At 51.8% G+C, this 14,692-nt stretch overlaps 1 long non-coding RNA gene across 1 annotated transcript in view; it reads left to right on the top strand.

Annotated features, from left to right (window-relative positions):
* The window catches only part of LOC137614981 (uncharacterized), a 29,104-nt gene that overhangs the window by 5,284 nt on the left and 9,128 nt on the right, over window positions 1-14,692 (top strand). The gene's annotated exons all lie outside the window — the stretch shown is intronic.

The raw sequence follows: 14,692 nt of genomic DNA, 5'->3' as shown, positions 1-14,692 counted from the left end.
TTTTACAGTTACCGATCTAGTTCGTTTCTGTAATATAGCAACGGTGTGAGCTGTCTGGTTGAGTCCTGGGGATTCGGCTGTTGCTGCCTCCCCCCTTGTATTGTCGTCAGGGGCGTGTCTCCGTCTACTGGTAGTACTCCCGTGTCGACGGACAGCTCTCCAGTTCATTTTAGAACAGTCAGGAGGCTTGCCTCCTTGGGCGGATAACTTTCCTTCCGAGGGAAGTTTTTTCCTGTCCAGGCTTGAGCTTTTCCTCTTTTGGGGGTTCTTCTCTTGCCTTTTTTTCGTGCGACTATGCTCTTGGTGCTGAGCGGTCGCACCTGCAGTTTCGCTCAAGGGGCTGGGCAACTGCAGGAGCTCCTCTTCGGAGGATTGCCCCTCTTAGGTCACTGGCTGACCAGTCTCTTCCACGAAGTGTTTCTCTTTCGTTCGCGAGAGAGTACACTCATAGAGACTCCTCTTCGGAGGTTTCTTCTGTTGCTGTTGCTGTTGGCCTCCCTCGCCGTAAGGCCCTCCGTCCGCCTCGTCGTAAGGGCCTCTCATCTCCCTATAAGGGTGCTTGAGGCGCCTTTTTGAATCTCCGTTTGCAGCCTACAACTTCTTTTTCTCGATCTTCCGTCTTGGTGCAGATGGACAGCAGTCTAATCTCGTCTTCCGACGGGCAACGGTCTTCCCGACGGACAACGGTCTTCCCGACGGACAGCGGTCTTCCGACGGACATCAGTCTCCCGGCGGACAACGATCCCTTCGGGGCAAAGGGTTGCCCCCACGGGGGTTCTTCCCTTGCGTGTCAGGGTTTCCCTGCGCGCCCTTCTGTTCGTCAGCGCTCTCCTGTTCGTCAGCGCTTTCAAGATGATCTTCCCTGTGGTTCCTGTTACGTGCCCTGTGCGCCCACGTTCGCCCTCGCGATCTAGAACTTCGGTTCAGGTCGGGGTCAAGGACTCTTCTTCTTTGCGCAGGCTTCCACGCGTAGCCTTCTGCTCGTCAGCGATCATCAGCTCGTCAGCGATCATCAGCTCGCCAGCGATCGTCAGCTCGTCAGCGATCATCAGCTCGCCAGCGATCTCCAGATCGCCCACGTGTGTTACAGCTGGCACGCCAACGTTCTCCAACACTTCTGAAGGAACATGGTTCGCCAGCTACTAGCTCAACTGCGGATGCTGATCGCCATCGCGCGACCCTCAACTGCAGATGCTGACCGCCATCGCGCGACCCTCAACTGCAGATGCTGACCGCCATCGCGCGACCCTCAACTGCAGATGCTGACCGCCATCGCGCGACCCTCAACTGCAGATGCTGACCGCCATCGCGCGACCCTCAACTGCAGATGCTGACCGCCATCGCGCGACCCTCAACTGCAGATGCTGACCGCCATCGCGCGACCCTCAACTGCAGATGCTGACCGCCATCGCGCGACCCTCAACTGCAGATGCTGACCGCCATCGCGCGACCCTCAACTGCAGATGCTGACCGCCATCGCGCGACCCTCAACTGCAGATGCTGACCGCCATCGCGCGACCCTCAACTGCAGATGCTGACCGCCATCGCGCGACCCTCAACTGCAGATGCTGACCGCCATCGCGCGACCCTCAACTGCAGATGCTGACCGCCATCGCGCGACCCTCAACTGCAGATGCTGCTCGCCATCGCACAACCCTGAACGATTGCCCGCTTACGCATGCTGCTCCTCATCGCACCACCCTGAACGATCGCCCTCCTGCAGATGCTGATCACCATCGCACCCTTTCACGCGATCATTCACCTGCGCATGCTGCTCGCCATCGCACAACCCTGAACGATTGCCCGCTTACGCATGCTGCTCCTCATCGCACAACCCTGAACGATCGCCCTCCTGCAGATGCTGATCACCATCGCACCCTTTCACGCGATCATTCACCTGCGCATGCTGCTCGCCATCGCACAACCCTGCACGATAGCCCGCTTACGCATGCTGCTCCTCATCGCACAACCCTGAACGCTCGCCCTCTTGCGGATGCTGATCACCATCGCACCCTATCACGCGATCATTCACCTACACATGCTGCTCGCCATCGCTTACCGCCAGCGATCTTCTTCACCTACGCGGCAGCACGATCCCTCGCCGTCACGCCCATTCCCCTGCGCGCCCGCGCGATCGCTCGCCGGCGCGCCCGCGCGATCGCTCGCCGGCGCGCCCGCGCGATCGCTCGCCTGCGCGCCCGCGCGATCGCTCGCCTGCGCGCCCTCGCGACCGCTCGCCTGCGCGCCCGCGCGACCACTCGCCTGTGCGCCCGCGCGACCATTCGCCTTTGCGCGACCGTTCGCCCTCGCGCGACCATAGTTCGCGGCGAATTCCACAGCCGGTGGTAGCAGCAGGGACGCGTGCTCCTAGGCGGCACTCGGGATCACCTCCATCCAAGCACAGGTTGGTAGTGCAGGACGAAGACAGGTCAGTACAGCATTCTTCCCACCTTCTTTTCAGGCAGGAACCGTCGTGTCCTCTCCAAAGGATCGCCCGATCCCTTTCACCTTAGCGAGGATTTCGGACTCTGTGTCCTTGGAGCAGCAGACATGGTTTGATCCGCTGGCACGGGCGTTAATGAGGGTTATGAAACCAGCACTCACCGGCCAGGGTAACAAACCAGCGGCTGTCTCTCCTACGCTGAAGAGAAAGAGAGGAGTGGACTTCGTGGTGACTTCCCCCAGGGCGAAGTTGGTTCCCAAGAGGTCGGTCTCGAGGGTCCCCTCTCCTGCACGAGTACTCTCTCCTTCTCCCGCCCTGGAAGGATTTTTGGCGGGGGGGCTTTCCGTTGAAGATTTCTCCATCGGACAAGGGGTGACTGCTTACCTCTTCCTCTGGGAGCTTACCAGGTTCTTTCCCTCCTCGGTTACGGCCCGAGGTTTGGTTCAAGGAAGCTACAGGAAGATCAAGGGTACTTTCCTCCTCTCGAGCTCAGGCACCTTGGCCTTTCGTCGTTAAGTATCTACTTGCGGACAAGCTCGATGTTTTACCATCTGGACGCACTGACTGAAGGCTTCCTTCGGGTGTCTCATCTGTGGAGGTCAACGACCTCAGACACCCTTCCATCCTTGAGAAGAGTTTTGTCTTTGCCCAAGGACAGAGACTTAAACATCTGCTGTGCGGAGTAAATCGACTTCCGGTTTCACTCCTCCAAGGCGCTTTCTTCCAGACTCTGCAGGGCTCCAGCTCCCTTTTCTTTCAACCACGTCGGCCTAAGTTATCGGCTACGACAACTGGGACAAGGTGTCCAATTGCAGTTTCCTCCTGTCAGGAACAGATGGCACGGGAGACTCCCCCGGGGGGGCATAGTCCTAAAAGGAGTTCACGAACTCTAGGATTGCAGGTTTTTTCGCTGGGAGGATGCTTAAGGTTACTCATCCGAATGACAGCTTCCCGATGCCCATTCCCGCACAATCTCTGTGAGTAGCCAAGGATATCGCGCCTGCCGTCTCTGTCAGCGAATTCAGTGTCTCTGAACCTCTATGCCATAGCATCAGCAGAGTTGCCCGGTTGGGCAGAATGATCCATACCTTAGGCGAAGGTCTTCCTTAGGATCATCGACGGCTTCACCCCCGGCCCCCTCAGTCGATCCTTTCTTGTAAGGAAGGATCTGAGAGGGGATGTCCATAGTCGACCTCTCAGCCCTGATCAAGTTTGTCGAACAAACTTCGGCCAGCGTAGACCAGCAGAATCGATCAGACTGGTAACGAGGCGACAGGACTCCTTTAACCCTGGATCGGAAGGACGGGTACTTTCAGTTTCCATTCCATCCATCTTCCAGGGTGCTCGTCGAATTCAGCCTAAACTGCAAGTATTCCTGCTTATGATGCAGTGTGGCTATCCCGCCGTGGCATAGCAGGTTTATTTCCCCAGAGAACTCTCCCTGCCTTCCTCTTGGCCGCTCAGGTGCAGACTTCCGCCTCCTCTGCTGTTTGGAGGGCTGGTCAACTCCGGTAGGCTCGGGTTTCGACCTTCTTCAGCGCCGGGAAAAGCTTCCGAATGCTGACCATGAGTGTGGGCTCATGGTATTTTGCTTGGAGCCTTCTCTTCCTCTGCCTCAACATCTGGAGTATCTGGCCATGATATTGAGTCAACCGCCTTACCACGTTGGAAACCCCGCTTCTCGTCCGTCCAGCGAGGTTAAGCAACGTCGGCACTTGGATGGGTGACCACCTGGGGACGCCAGATTCTGTTACCACATCCTCCGAGCCTTCCTTTCGGTTGACTGTGGCAAGACTGAGGAGAGTCGCAGTACCTGTTCTCAGTCAAGCAGAGTTTTCAGCCCTACCTTGGAACGTTTCCTAGTTCTTCTTTCCTCATTGACCCGTTTATAGTCCGAACGGTCGCCTCAGGATAAGTTCCATGTGGGGCGATCCAAGTTCCGGTGGCTTCAGGCAATGTTTAACCGGACTCCCTGGCCCTATGGGACCAGCGGAACTATTAAACCTGCAATGGGTGTTGACCTATGGAGCCTCTTGATGGTAGTGGATATTCTCGTCCTTTCCCCACATTCTTGATGCGGTTCTCGGACTCGTCAAAGGAAAGGGGGGGGGGCATGTTCCGGTCCAGGCCTATGGTCAAGACCTGAAGGATACCTCTCCATCATTCAGGCAGGCTTAAGGGCCTTAGTCTGGCCCCTCTTCAGTCCTACCGCTCCTGCCAAGTCGCCCCGTTGCGTGTCGACTTCATGCTAACCAGCAGGGGACGCATTTTCACACCTTCACATCTTGCAGTAGAGATACCGGGATGATTGAGATTCTCTCAATTCCACCATCGGCTCTCTCATTCCAGGCAGGGGAATGTTTCTCTCAGACTATCCAAGCAGAGCCTCATAGAGAGAGTGTACCTAGGGGTCTTTGACCTTGGGTAACCAGCAAGTGCTGATCTGGGGGACCTGATCGCGACAGCTTGGAACCTCAAGCTTCCGCTAGTTTTCCCCCCAGTCTCAGACCCCGAGACTCTGGCAAGATGCATTCCGGTGATGGTGGGACAACTTCGACGCCTGCGTCTTCCCTCCTTTTTGTCTGCGGACAATGGGTCTCAACAAAACCAGGTTGTCTGTCAACCTTTCAATGGGAGAGCTCCACTGGGACTATGCGCAGAACGGTTTCTGGACCCTCTGCTTCCCCTGACGGAACTCCCGGGAGAGCTTCTCCCACGGCGCAGGCTACTCAAGCAACCACACTGCGACATCTCTCCCGAACCGGGGCGTCGCTTCGGCTTCATGCCTGGAGACACTACGCTTCCTCCTCTAGAAGAGACAACCCGCTACAGTCGCGGTACGGAGGTCGCGTCATCTGCGATAGTCATCCACAGGGGTCTCCCAGGCAAAGTGAAGAGTCTAAGGTGGTTGGTGCCGTGGGAGATATACCTCTTCCCGTGAGGCCTCTTCTCCAGCAATAACGGTCTTATTGCCTTTCGGCGGGAGGAAACTCCTTTTCCGCTCTTGGCAATGAAGCCTGTCGCTCAGCCTTTCCCTGACCTTCAGGCTTAAAGGAATAACTTTTTCCTGCCCGCTGGATCTATTCTCGCTCATGCGAAGCTACGATCGTCCCTGCCCTAGTCGGAGGAAGACCTCCAACTTGGAGCATGGCTCGGACTTTTAGTCCTTTAAGAGATCTTCTCAAGACCCTTTTACGACAGGCCTCGGATTGTATTCCGCCTTGGGTCTTCTGCTCACTCTGGCCACGGCCAGTGTGTAAGCAATCTTCTTGGTCTCTTACTACTCCCCCCCTTTCTAAGGAAGAGGGGAAGGCAACATTCAGGCTCGCTCCTGAGTTGTTGGCTAGACTCAGAATCTGAGGGTCCCGACCCTTCGGTCCGATTCATTCAAGATTTTGAGTCTCCATTCTGTGTCTGATGTCCCAAGACCTTCTCTTTCTTGCCAGTACAGGAATCGAGAGGTTAGCGCTGGGAACAGCTGCAGTTTGGCCTCAGTTGCAGCCGATTTGGGAACACAAGGAGGACATGGGGGGAGAGTCACCAGTATACCTCTTCAGCCCGGACTCAAGGACATTCATCTCGACCTGTCTTCAGACCCTCCCCCGTCACGTCGCCCTACAGCACGATGTTGGATACATCGCAACGTCCCTCGCCTTCGAGTAATACTACTCTGTGACGCAGGTGCTACAAGCTGGAGTCTGGAAGCGTCTGATGACCTTCGCAGCCCGCTTCCTGCAGGGCGTGACCCACAGGAGTCTCGATACGTTTTCTATCGCTCTGTGGTGGCTACACAACAGCTGGTCTAACCTCAGGCTCCTTTTTGGACAGGTAGCAGAAGGTTGAGGGCATTGTTATCAGGTTTTAGTCTGCATGAACGAAAGAAGTATGTCTGGCCCTTACTTCTTTCTTCATCATCCCCTCTACGGGGAAGCAGCATCCTGGTCTCTGCATAGCTGACCTCGAACCTCTGCAGGTAAACCATGCTTCCTTGTGTTCCGAGTATTGAGTCAATACTGTCGCGTCCCCCATACCCTGACGAGGTGGTATTGGGAACGTCCTAACCCAGAGTTCCTTCTGGAACTCCAGGTCAACTGCCTAAGACGGGTCACACTTCTTCCTTCACACACAAGCTTACGTAGGCCACATGGTTCCTTGCGGTGCAAGGAACTTGTGAGGTGCAGGGACTCCTTTTCTCGAGTGCGACTCACTCGGATTCTGAGTCCCCGGGTAAAGCCAAAGCCAGTATGGCTGGGGACTTTCCACCCTTCCTAAGGGATAAGTCACCCTTTGTAAATAGCGTGGTTTGTATTTCGGTTACGGAACAAATGACAAATTCGAAGATAATTTGTATTTTTCCTAACCATACAAACCTTAGCTATTTACACATATTTGCCCGCCAGCCCTGTCCCCCAAGACAAGTCCTACCTCTAAGTGAAAGTGAGTATTCACCTGTGTGTGAGGGGGAGGAGGGGTAGCTAGCTACCACTCCCCTACCCCCCCGCTAACTAGCGCGGGGGTAATACACCCTCGTTAAATTCTAATGGCTCGCCATTTCAGCTACGCTAAAAGTAATACCCTTTGTAAATAGCTAAGGTTTGTATGGTTAGGAAAAATACAAATTATCTTCGAATTTGTCATATTATATATATATATATATATATATATATATATATATATTATATATATATATATATATATATATATATATATATATATATATATATATTATATATATATATATATATATATATATATATATACACATATATATATTATATATTTGTACCGACACAGATACAAACCTTCGCTATTTATTTGGGTATTATTTTCAGCAACGCTGAAAATCAGCCATGACAATTTTAGTGAGGGATAATTACCCCATCCGCTATTTAGAGGGAGGTGGTTGGGGTAGACTAGCTACCCCTCTCACTCACACCTGTCGGTTGAGTAACCACTTTTACTTTTGGCTTGGTAGAGTGTAGACGTGCCGTCTCTCTCTCCCGTTAACAACCTGCCCTGACTTTATTGCTTTTCCTTTTTGTTTTGTGTGTGTCTGTGAGTGTATGGTTTTCGTCCCGCTATTCGGACATGTCCTGGGATTGAGGGCCGCTGCTGCGGCACCTTCATGTCGTCCTTGGAGACAGACCCACATCCTTTATGCCTGGCTTGCCGGGGAACTCAGTGTTCACGGGACAACACCTGTTCCGAGTTTAGGGAGTGTCCTGCCTCCCAGTGGGAGAGGTTTGCGTGTAAGTAGTAGTAGTCTAAACGCGAATCTTTACTTTCGTGGTCTTCCTCAAAATCAAAGAAATCGCGGCCTTCTGCTTCCTCTACGCGAAGGTAATCCTCGACCAGGCCCTTCCGGGGTACGGTCGAGCAGTAGCGCAGGGTTTGTGACTCTAGGTCAACCCTGGGGGACAGACGAGGAAGACGGCTCCCCTAGTGAGTCGGCTCCTTCTCTTCCTCCAGGGAGCACCTGTTCCTTGCCAGACCTTGGGTCTGGTTCCAACGCCGAGAAATTAGCTAACCCACCAGGGGCGGTGGCAGGGCTCTCTCCAAGGCGAGCTTCCCCCTCGGGGAACATATCTCTCTTTCGCGAGAGAAGATTGCCTCTGTGCATCGGCAATCTCCTTACGCTTTAGGTTCTCCTCCAGGGGCGGAAAGAAAACCTTGTTATAAGCGTAGTTCTCCTTCGGGCTAACTTTCCTCCCCTGCGAAGGATTTATCTGTCGATCTTATTCAGTGTCCCCCTCGGTCGGAGTCTGTTGTACGTTCCTCTCTGGAGGTTCGTAGAGTGGAGGGGTGGGTAACCCCTCTCCACTCCGGGCATTCTCCTCCCCGAGCTGTGAGGAGACGTCTTTTTGAACCTGCCGGTTCTCGTCACGATGACCCTTCGGGGTCTCGTGACGATCACCCTTAGGGCTGGCGTGATCGTGAGTCTTTGGACTCTAGTCATGTTGATCCCGCAGGTTCTCATGACAGCAGGAGTCCTTCGGGTCTCCGTCGCACTGAACCTTTGTGCTCTCGTGACTTGATACCTTTGGGTTTATTTTACGCTTAACCCTCGGGCTCTCGTAACGACGGTGACGTTGAACCTCTGGGTTCTCGTACCGTCAGTCATGCTAATCCTTCGGGATCTCGTGACAGAGGAATCTCGATTCCTCGTTATGCTGACCCTTCGGGGTCTCTTAACCAGAGTTACGCTGAACCCTTGGGCTCTCGTAACTCTCGTCGCGCTAACACTTCGGTGTTTCGTGACAGAGAAACTCCGGTTTCTCGTTGCGTTGCTCCTTCGAGTTCGCGCAACACAGTTCACGCTGAACTTTCGGGTTCTCGTGACCAGAGTCATTCTTATTATGACAGAGTTTTTAAACTCTCGTTGTGTTGATCGTTCGCGCTCACACAACACAAGCTATCATGAACCTTCAGGTGAGCGTAGCAGTGAGTTCTCTCAACAACCTGAGAGCTCTCGCGCGCATGACCGAATTGGCGTGCACGACCGACTTGGCGCGCATGACCGCCTTGGCGCGCGCAAACTAAAGGGCGATCATGATGAGCAGGTTCATCCTATGGCGCTCCATATGCACGGACAGCCTATTGCTCGCCATGCGCGCGAACATCCTGTTGCGCACCATGCGCGTGAACATCCTGTTGTGCGCCATGCGCGCAAACGACACACTGCGCGCGAACAACCTCGTGCACTCCAGGAGCACGAAAAAGGTGCGCGCAATCGGGAGAGTCGCGTGCGCGAGCCCCCTTCTACTTACCAACAGTTCGGCGCAAGAGCGCACGATCATCTTAGCGCTCACAATCTCTCTCTCGAGCCCCTTGGGCCTCAACAGAGACAACGGTCGCCTGTGCGTACAAGCCCAGATCCTATACCTAAGGGTAGGCCTGTGCCTATCTTGCCTGTAGGAAAGCCTCCGGACAAGAGGGTTAGGGAACCTGCCCAGGTTCCTAAACTCAGGGAGCAGTCCTTTCCTAAGGACCTTTCCCCTAGTTCCACAGGAGCCAAGCCATGAAGGGAGTCGTTCCACGCTCCCAATCTTTAGGTGATATACCTAGGATTCCCTTGTCGCCTCCTCTCTTCCCGGGGTCCTCTCCTTCCTCCGATCCTAGGAGGAGGTCGGAAGTTCTCGCACAGGCGGGCCCCTCAGGCAAGGGGGGACGATCATCCCTCGCAAAAGACCTCTGGAGGAGATTAGGCATGAACCTCAGGGTAGCCCCCTGCAGTTCAAGACGCCACAGGCCAGGCCAAAGGGGGAAAGGAAAAGGATTCGTCCTTCAGCCCCCAAGGAGGATAGGGTTGCTTACCATGGAGACTCCCTTCCTTCTTTACCGTTCGAGATAGTGTCTAATGAGGCACGACATGCGACCGGACAGGATTCATCCCGTACAGCAATGGACATACCTTCCACCCGCAAGCTGACGGAGTCCTCTAGGCCCTTGGGGACAGAGGATCTCCGGCCTCGTAGGAGGGAACCAAAGGATTTGTTCACCATCCCCAAATCCTCGGCCTGGCTTTCTTCCTCACTGCCTCCCAGGTAGCCGGCAGCAAGCACCTCCCCGGTAGTCTCCCTATCCCCAGTCGATACAGTTGACGACTTCGACCCACGCCGGGCTCCTATGGATGAGAGCTTGGACGTGGAAGGGCAGAGCGATCTTGAGGATGATGCTCTGCCAGCAGCCGCTAGCCCTAAGCTTACAGATGATGAGAGGAAGGATTCGGAACACGCCTTCTGGCAGGTTCTAGCCTGCATCCGTTCCATCAATGGACTTCCAAATCCATTGGCAGCCCCTCTAGATGGAAAAGGAACGGTCCTTGACCAGTTCTATGGCACCCGGAAACCTCATAGGACCAGTGCAGCTTTGCCCTGGTCAAAGGGGTAGAAGAATGCCAAAGAGAAGGCTGTGTCTCTGGCAACTGGTTCCACCTCTTTTCTCTGCTCCAACTCGTCCTCCAAGCTCTTACCTCCTCCGTATGTGTTTCAGAGGAGGTACTACGAGATCCTCGGAGAATCCCTTCCAACGCTGCCTCTCGACCACTCTAACATGTCTAACATCACATATTATGAAAGAGGATGAGAGGGTAATAAAAAAGAAAATAATGGATCATTTGGTTAAAAATAATCTGTTTAATATAGGTCAACACGGTTTTGTGCCTGGAAAAAGTACACAAACCCAACTGATAGCACACTATGAAAACATATACAAAAATATGATAAGTGAAAAAGACACAGATGTGATCTATCTAGATTTTGCAAAAGCCTTTGACAAGGTAGACCACAATATATTAGAGAAAAAAATGAGAAAGCATAATATTGTGGGAAAGATAGGAAAATGGGTGAAAGAATTCCTGCAAAACAGACAACAGATAGTGGTTGCAAATGACGAGAAATCGGATGAAGTTCAGGTAATATCTGGCGTGCCACAAGGTACGGTTTTAGCTGCACTGCTGTTTGTTATTATGATTTTAGACATAGACTGCGATGTTGAAAACTCTGTAGTGAGAAGTTTCGCCGATGACACAAGAATAAGTAGAGAAATTACTTGTGATGAAGATAGGAACTCACTACAAAGAGATATAAACAAAATATATGAATGGGCGGAGATAAATAGGATGGTATTTAACTCCGATAAATTCGAATCAATGAATTATGGAAACAGAGAAGGAATGGTATATGCATACAAGGGACCTAATAACGAGACAATCACAAACAAGGAAGCAATTAAAGACCTTGGTGTAATGTTAAATAGGAATATGTTATGCAACGACCAAATAGCAACACTGTTGGCTAAATGTAAAGCAAAAATGGGAATGTTATTCAGACACTTTAAAACAAGAAAAGCTGAACACATGATTATGCTTTACAAAACTTATGTACGTAGTACACTCGAGTACTGCAATGTGATATGGTACCCACACTACCAAAAGGATATTGCACAAATAGAGAGTGTACAAAGGTCCTATACTGCTAGAATAGAAGTATTTAAGGACCTTGACTACTGGGAAAGACTGCAAATTTTAAAATTATACACTCTAGAAAGGAGAAGAGAACGCTACATGATAATACAAGCATGGAAGCAAATAGAAGGAATTACTGAAAACATCATGGAGCTTAAAATATCAGAAAGAGCAAGCCGAGGTAGATTAATAGTGCCAAAAAATATTCCAGGAAAACTAAGAAAGGTGCACAGGAAATTAATCCACTACGCACCAGCATCAATAATGCAGTGACTATTTAATGTCCTGCCAGCTCATCTAAGAAACATATCAGGAGTGAGCGTAGATGTGTTTAAGAATAAGCTCGATAAATACCTAAGATGCATCCCAGACCATCCAAGACTGGAAGATGCAAAATACACCGGAAGATGCATTAGCAACTCTGGTGGATATACGAGGTGCCTCACACTGAGAGACCTGGGGGAACCCAAACAAAAAATAAGGCAATAAGGTAAGGTATAGAGGCGCACTCAAAGGCCACCCCCTTCAAGAAACTCTTGGGACTTCCTGTCTCCTTTTTGGCCTCTGAAATCCCAAACCAGGAAAAGATGACGAAGTACGCCATGCAAGCTACTTCTTGGCTGGATTTCTGGTTAGGATCCTTAGAAAAACTGATGCGGTCTAAAGACCTGTCTCGGGAGTCCTCCAGGAAGTCTTTGGAGACTTTCCTTTTGTCCGGCACTCGGGCCATCGAGTTCCTCTCTCATCAGGTAGTGAACCTTTGGGCCAACACTATCCTGAAGAGGAGGGATGCCGTCATAGGAAAGCTCTATAGACATCTCCCTCAGGCCGAAGTAGCGAGTCTGAGAAGGCAATTCTTTGTTCCATCCCGAGGGTTTCGAGCGGGTGGCATAGAGGTGGAGGAAGTCCAGTCAGGACTCCCTCATCCAAAAGGCCTTAACAGCTTGACCTTACCCATCTCAGCCACAGTGGAAAGCACAGCAGAAACCGCAGCCAAAAAGGGCTAGAGACCCAAAACAGTAGGGTAAAAAGGGTGCAAAGCAGGCCTTTCACAGCAAAAAGTCCTTCCGTGGGGGAAAGGGTGAAAAGGGATCCGGCCGAGGCCGGTCCCAATAAGACAGGCAATCCTCCAATTTGTCCACCTGTGGGGGCATGCCTGCAAAGCCGCTGGTAGAGGTGGCTTTACCACGGGGCCGAATCCTGGACGGTCGAGGTGATTCGTTCAGGGTATTGTATCCTGTTCATGCTCCTTCTCTCCCTCCACTGACTCGAGTGCCAATTCCATTGAACTCCTGTACGAAGGGATCCGCACAGGAGTTTACCCTCAGGGCAGAAGTCCAGTCCATGTTGGAGAAGGACGCTCTCCTGGAGGTCCTCAACGGGTCCCCAGGCTTCTACAGTTGACTCTTTCTTGTGAAAAAGGCGTCTGTAGGCTGGAGACCAGTCATCGACCTCTCGACCCTGAACAGGTTTGTCGAACACACACCTTTCAAGACGGAGACGGCCGACACAGTTAGACAAGCGATATGACCTCTGGACTTCATGTGCACTCTAGATCTGAAGGACGCATACTTCCAGATCCCAATTCATCCGTCTTCCAGGAAGTATCTGAGATTCATGTTCAATCGGATGCTGTGTTTCGGTCTTTCCACAGCACCCTAGGTATTCACGAGTATTTGCCCTAGTATCATCCTGGGCTCACAGAATCGGCATCCGTCTCCTAAGATACTTGGATGACTGGCTGATAATGGCAGACTCGGAGGAGGCCCTTCTCCGCCACCGAGACGAGCTTCTAAGGTTTAGCCAGGATCTGGGGATCGTGGTATGCTAACTATGATTCTGGAAGATATGCTAGAAGAATAGGCAAACCTGGGAAGCACCTGCCTAGGAGACATGAGGCTGGGAGGAGTTTGTCTGAGAGATGAACTTACAGTAAGCTATAGTGAAGTTTTGCCAGGTGAGGCTAGCCGGGAAAAGTGTTTTTAGTAGAGGAGAGACCTGAAGTGACGAATATCCTTTAGGCACAACTCCTGGAATAGTAGCATATGGAAGAGCATGCTGGCAGGTAGTCTCCTGACAGTCTGGAAAAAGCAGAATGCCGGTGGGAGGTGCATCTACAATATTCCTGAAGAGTTTGAGAAACAAAGTTACCAGCGTGCTTGGACGAACAACTCCTTCGATGATGGCGAGGGTCAGGCACTCGCTCACTGGACCCCCCATCTGTGAAAGTAGAAACTGAAGGGTACTCAGTCAGGAAGGAGCATGAGGAACGTCTCCCTTTGAAGCTTCTGAAGGAGGACTAAGGCCTTTGCAGGGTGCTCTGACAGTACTAGAGAAGGCTGCAGGTGGTACTAGAATTTCCAAGACAAACGCAATTAGCAGGAACTTAGGGCACTACCCTTGAGAAGGGTGCCTGGGAGAAGACTCTCCTCCTGGATTTTCCTGAGGAAGACTGGAGACAGAACAGCTTCTCCAAGAGCACCGGAGGCAGCACAGCTTCTCCAAGAGCACCGGAGGCAGTACAGCTTCTCCAAGAGCACCGGAGGCATCTAGAATGGTCAAGGAGTTCCAAGACGATCTGGGCAATAGATGTTCGAGAGGCATCTAAAACCCCCTGTGAAGAGGAAGGACCTGGCAAGGTTAAAGAGAACATTTAAGCACTCATCAAAGAGCTAATGCTCGGAGGAGACCTCTGGATGGGTAAAGCCTTGGGTTCGAAGGTGAAGAAGGCACTCACAGTTACCAACAGTGCTCACAGGGGTAGGTTCCTCTGGATGGAGAGAGAAAAGTCTCCAAGTATCTCTGGACAAGGTGAGGAATGAAGAGGAAAACCCAAAAGTTACCTGCTTCGTAGAAATGACTGCTCAAGACTAAGCAACCTCAAGGATGACTCTAAGGGCACTTGAGAAGTGCTTCCCCATAGACGACCAAACAACTTGAGAAGGGTCTTGAAGTTCAGTTCCTCTGATCACCAGGCAGTTACGAAACTAAAAGGCTACGAGCACATGTTTTACACAGTTGAGTGCGATCGAAGCCTTTGCATGAACCTAGGGGAAGGAACATTTCTTACTCAAAGAAATGGGTTGAACATTTGCTGAGAGCCCCTTCAAAATACACAATCCATAAACATGCTGGAAGATAAAGAATACAAAACTGAAAAGGCCTTAACTCCAGCTAGTAAAAATTACTTTTCACTGACTGCTGCTATCTATGTGAATTGTCAGTGTGACATAGAAGGAAATTGCTTGCCTCTGCAGGGAAGGAGTAATAGAGCTTACCTACTC

The sequence above is a fragment of the Palaemon carinicauda genome, chromosome 2, assembly GCF_036898095.1.
Source record: "Palaemon carinicauda isolate YSFRI2023 chromosome 2, ASM3689809v2, whole genome shotgun sequence".
In the NCBI taxonomy this organism is placed as follows: domain Eukaryota; kingdom Metazoa; phylum Arthropoda; class Malacostraca; order Decapoda; family Palaemonidae; genus Palaemon; species Palaemon carinicauda.
The sequence above is the reverse complement of the archived record's forward strand: the minus strand, read 5'-3'. Positions and strand labels throughout refer to the sequence as shown.